The sequence below is a fragment of the Chrysochloris asiatica genome, unplaced genomic scaffold, assembly GCF_000296735.1.
Source record: "Chrysochloris asiatica unplaced genomic scaffold, ChrAsi1.0 scaffold00684, whole genome shotgun sequence".
NCBI lineage: Eukaryota > Metazoa > Chordata > Mammalia > Afrosoricida > Chrysochloridae > Chrysochloris > Chrysochloris asiatica.
The window spans coordinates 165,614-171,412 of record NW_006409202.1 but is presented as its reverse complement, the minus strand read 5'-3'; the positions used below and the strand labels follow the sequence as shown (position 1 = coordinate 171,412).

At 45.2% G+C, this 5,799-nt stretch overlaps 1 pseudogene; it reads right to left on the bottom strand.

The window, feature by feature from the left end:
* Window positions 1–1,243: 1,243 nt before the first annotated feature.
* LOC102829573 lies at window positions 1,244–4,012 on the bottom strand (annotated as a pseudogene).
* Window positions 4,013–5,799: the final 1,787 nt, after the last annotated feature.

Genomic DNA, 5,799 nt, shown 5'->3' with positions numbered 1-5,799 from the left:
CAGTCAGTGGACTTGGACTCAACTAGTCCAGAGTTTCAAAAATTCACCAACTCACTTTGACAAAGCTTTAAGCCAGGACCTGCAAGAATTCTGGCAAGAAAACAGGTCAGTGTTTCTCTTGCAAAATGTTAATAATTTACTCATTGCAGCCGCAGATATCTCAGAGTGCAAAACCACTACGGAGCGTCTTCTGCAAACACTCCAAGACAGAAGCTACCGAGTATCTCCAAGGAAGGCCCAGTTGTGCACCTCGGAAGCTATATACCTTGGATTTGTTCTTTTTTTTTAAATTATTATTTAGAAATTTATTGTTTAATCCACAAGCTTTATGTAGCTTTAGTTTAAAAAACAAAAATTCTGAAAAACGAGAAACAAAACAAAACAGAAAAACAGAAACAGTGAAAACAAGACACTATTTCAAAGTCTGGGCCCTTCCAGCCTTTCAAACACAAGAGCTCTGAAAACTGTATGCCAATTGGAAGAACAAAACAAAATTATGAATGAGCCGTGACATTTCAGAAAACAAAATTTTCTATAACTTGAAGGATCCTTCTTGGGACTAGTTAATTGCTTTTAAAAAAGAGAGGAAAACAAAAACAAAAACAAACCCCAACCAAGTAGAGTAGAATTGAATTCCAGTGTTCCAAATCCATTTGTTGGACATCAACATTAGGCCCAGCGTCCTGGAAAACAGCATGCTCTCATCCTCAGTCCCATCTGAGAACTCCAATCCTGATTCACTTCAGCAGAGACTCCGCAGGCAACAGGAAAGATGGTGGCATGAAAATGTTCACTTATACTTTTGTGGTAATTTAACAGTGGTCTATTTTTGGGCAAATTTATCAATATAAGGTTGGAAGCATAACTTAAATGGGTACTACTGAAGACTCATATGAGAAAGTTCAAAAAAAAAAGAGCCGCTGGGACTAGCCAGAGGCATTTATTAAAGAAACCATATAAATGATGTGAATGCCAACCATATTTAAATCCCCTTTTTTAATAAAGAGATTTTTTTTTTTTTGGCTTAAAATTTTCACTCTAAATGAATTTATGTCAGCTGTCAATGAAAAAAAAAAATGTCACTAATACACCGTGGATACCTTTTGCAATATAAATCCATGCCCCTTTTTTTTACGTGGTGAACTTCAACCTAGCAATTATTACAACAACATTTTTTACCAGCAATTTTAAATTGAATTGTGTACAAACCAAATAAAATTTACATCCTAACAAACATTTCCATCTAAGACTGTGGGGACACTTGAGCCTTCCTCATTGATCTCAGGGCCTTTTCATGCAGGTGCTTTTCTAAGTCATCAGGTTGTCTTCAGCTTCACTTTCAATCTCCTTCTTAGGTTCTGGCTCTGCCTCCGGCTCTTCCTGTGCTGATGTGGTTGTGGGAGCAGCAATGGCTGCAGGAATGGCAGGAACAGCAGCTGCCGCAGCCTTCTCCTTCTCATGTTATTTTGTGCTTCTTGTGCTTCTTATCCTTTTTGTGTTTCTTATCCCTTTTCTTTTTTTTCTTTCCACCTCCTTCTTGGTCCGAGTTCCTTGCCGGTGATAGATTTGGTGTTGGACTTTTAGCCTTTTTGACTGGTACCGCTGGTGACCAGTTTGTAGAGGGTGACTGAGCCTGGATAGGAGATGGGGGTGCTTGGGGTTTTTTAGCAGCTGGCTCAGGAGATCCTGAGACAGATTGAGAGGATGAGACCCTCCTTACAGACTGTGGGCTTGGTGAGGCAGCCTTTTTTGTCTTTTTAGGTTCTGGAGTCCTGGAGACTCTCCTAATGGGTCTAATACTTGGAGAAGGGGACTGCCTTCTTTGGGGTGATGACGAAGCTCCTCTTCGAATAGGGGGAGGACTTGAGGTGGTCTGAGGAATTCGAGGCTGTGGTGAGGGTGAATGCCGTTTGTTTGGTTGTGGTGACCGGGTCTCCCGGGTTGATCGGCTTGGGGAAGTCCATTTCCTATGCTTTGATGACAGTGAAGGTGAGCGTCTCTTTGTGGTAACTGGGGAGCTCTTTTGTTTGGGAGGTGGAGAATGAGAAACCCTACGCTTTGGTGGTGGAGAGGGGGATGCCCTTCGTCTTGGAGGAGGAGGAGGAGAGGCTGTTCTTCTCTTTGGAGCGGGAGAGGGAGAATATCTCCTCTGTATTGGAGGAGAGTATCTTCTTGGGGAAGGTGAGCGCCGACGTGGGGGAGGAGAAGGAGTCCTTCGCAGTGGTGGTGGTGTGGGTGGTGTGGGAGACCTGCATCGCCGAGTAGGAGGAGGAGGAAGAGGAGGAGGAGGAAGAGGAGGAGGAGGAGGAGGAGAAGGAGTAGGAGCCGGGAGGAGGAGGGAGAACATAGCCTTCTGGTAGGAGGTGGGGAAGGACTTCTCCTCCGCCTACCACGAGGGGAAGTGTCTTTTTGACGTTTTCATGGTGATGGAGAGGCACTCCGGGAAAGAGAATGTCTCCGCCGCCTGCCTACCTCACCGTTTTTCACATGGGACCTCTTGGGTCGCTCATCTTCTGAAGAAGACGAAGATCCAGAGTCAGATGAAGACTGCTGGTTTTGTCGCCGGTATTGGCGTCTCTGCTGCACAGAATCTGCTGCTGCCGTTTTGCCACATTTATCTTCTTCCGATTCAGATAACTCTATTTTTCTAGGCTTGGGTGCTGGTGAAGGGGACTCTCTTTTCTCTACAGCCTTATGTTTTGTCACTGAATTTCTTCCCAGAGAGACAGAAACACGAGTTTTTCATGTATGGTTTGACTGCTGGGGTGTTGGAGAATGATGAGTTTTGGGCAGTGGAGTTGCTGGAGGTGATGGTCGGTGTTGTCGCCGAGAAGAACTTGCTGAAGGAGATAACCTACGAGTCTTCCGAGGGGGGCTGGATGTCCTCTTGGGTGGTTTCTTTGGCGGAGACCGGGAATGAGACGAAGAGGATGATGAGCTACTCCCAGACAAAGATGCTGATGAGCGCCTTCTTAGTCTCACTGGAGATCTACTCCTTCTATGCCTTGGTGGAGGAGGCATCCGTCCTGGTGGAGTCCTTCTTTGAGGAGATGGCCGCCTTCTTGGGCTGGGGCGCCTTCTAGGTGAGTATGATCGGGATCGGGATCTATGACGCCTTCCAGGTCGAGTATGAGAAGGAGAGCGAGAACGTGTCCGGGACCTTGATTTAGAATGAGATCGAGATCTTGGTCTAGTCTTCTCCTTTTCCTTTTCTTTTTTAGAATTTTTTTCTGGAGAAGGTTCTTTAGGCTCTAGTACAGGCTCAGGTTTGGGAACTTTTAGGATGTCACTAGTAGAAGTGGCCTCTTGTACTGAAGGTTCTTTTACTTTCACGGAAGGTTCTGGAAGCTCTGGAGTTTTCTCCTTCTTTTCTGGAGCAGGCGAAGGACTCCGGCTCTTGGTTCTGTGACGGGGAGATCGAGAATGACTGCACTTTCTCTCTCTCCTGACGGGAGAAGATCATCTTCTAGGAGAAGGAGATCTGGATTTGCGTCTTCTTGGGCCTTGAGACCGCTCCCTTTTTTCTCTGCTGCTTTCTTTTTCCTCCTAATCCCTCTTATCTTTGTCTTCATCTTGCTTTTTCATAGATGCCAATTTTTCTTGTTCAATTTGTCTGTTTTATTTCTTCTTTCTTCAGTTCTAGGAATGCCGAAGGGATTCCAGCGATGTTTTCTTGTGCACTTAATAGTAGGGGCCATAGTTCTCCCATAAATTCTCTAGCATTTTTTCCATTCAAAAAACCAGTCAGGTTGATTTGCATCATATTGGAATCTGGATTCTCTACTTCCAGCTGGTTAAATATAAACTCAATCACAACATCATCTTCAAACCCAAGGATTTCTGTTACTCGTTTTGTTATCCACAGCTTTATAACCTCCAAATTTACTTTGCTCATGTCCACCTTTGTTTCTAGGCATTCTGCAAATTTCAGCTGTTTCAGTAGCTTCTTCTGTTTGTTGCTGAACCTATTATCCTGTTCCACACTTTTTCCATGGAAGAATCCCACGTTCATCTTGCTGCCTCCGGATTTGTTCTTAAAGAGGGGCAGATAGCCCTTTTGCACCAACGCATCTCCACAATTTTAACTCTGCCTGCTCCGGAGACGAAGAAATGTGAGTTTCTTGGGACTCTGGGATATTGTCTTTTATGGATCCCCAATTTTGCAGAAATTGCCAAACCTCTGTATACTGCCACCACGGGGGAGGGGGGAAAGGGAGCAGGAGGATGACATTCCCTTAATATGGACTGAAAAAGAGCAGACTGCATTTGAGGCACTAAAAACTGCTCCTGACAGACCGGAATAAGCCATTCACCTTGTTTGTTGCCGAAAGAACAGGCATAGCAAAAAAAATGTTGACCCAACAGCTGGGACCCTGGAACCCACCCACAGCTTACTTATCTAAACACCTTGACTCAGTAGCCTCTGAGTGGCCTACCTGCTTACGCGCTGTTGCAGCCATTGCACTGCTCATGAAAGAAGCAGACAAACTGACTTTTGAGCAAAACCTAAAAGTAGTTGCACCGCATGAAGTAGAAACCCTGCTAAAAGGAGACGTGAGTCACTGGCTGACACATTCTCAGCTTACCCAGTACCAGGCACTGTTGCTAGACAACCTCTGCCTCACTTTCAAACAAATGGCTGCATTAAATCCTGCCACATTGCTGTCGGACAATGACCTCCCACTTGTGCATACCTGTACTCAGCTCCTCAATTCACCGAGCATGGAAATGACTGCTATTCCTTTTAAAAATCCAGAAATAGGTCTCTTCACAGATAGCAGCAGCTTTGTCAAAAAGAGTGTCAGGCATGTGAGGGCCGCAGTAGTGAACCAAGAGCTCACAACATTCTGAGAAGCTGCCTTGAGAAAAGGATGTTCAGCTCAAAAAGCTGAATTAATAGCTCTCATCTGAGCCTTAGAACTGTCAGAAAAGAAGACTGTTAACATATATAATGACAGCAATTATTCATTCATGTGCTACTGCACACATTCATAAACAAATCTGTCAAGAAAGAGGCCTGCTAACCTCAGCTGGGAAAGAAATTAAAAACAAAAAAGAAACACTATATCTACTACAGACCATACACCTACCAAAAGACTCGCCCTCATAACAGGCCTGCCTCCTACCCTGGGCCATGAACTAGTCCACCAAATACATTCAACCACTCACTCTTAATATGTCTGAGCTGATTCACACTGAAACCACTAAGTAAATCCCAGTGTGTCCTTGTCAACAGCATACCCATCAAGTGCCCTCTTGCCCAGAGGGAACAAAGAAGAAGGCCCGGGAAAGCCTGGGAATTGGACTCCACTGAGGTACAAAAATCTGCCTATGGAGAACAAACAAGATGGCGGACAGGGTGGAAGTGGAGTAAAGGAGTTCCGCAAGCAACAACACAGAATACCCAACCAAGCAGGCTCAGGGGATGGTTCCAGAACTGTGAACCACATATAAAGGAATATTTAGAAAGTTGGAAGGCTTACAGCTGGGCACTTTGTGGCAGAAGCAAGAAATCTATTGCTTTCTAATATGAGATGCTCAGCTGCTTGAGGAGCCACCATCTTGGGTGACACCAAGTGGGGGAAGGACTGGAGCAGTCACAGATGCCTGGCAGAACCACAGAGATAAAGGTGTGGACATTCTTCTCTTTTGGTGGCTGCTCATTGGTCCCTTGCTGTCTGTGCACCTCCATTCTAGTGACTATAGGGGTGCCTGAGACAGTGGGCAACCCAGCCCCACCCTCGGAGGGTTCTATTATGCTTGTGCACAGATCTCCAAGAAATTTAAAGAGACAGTTTC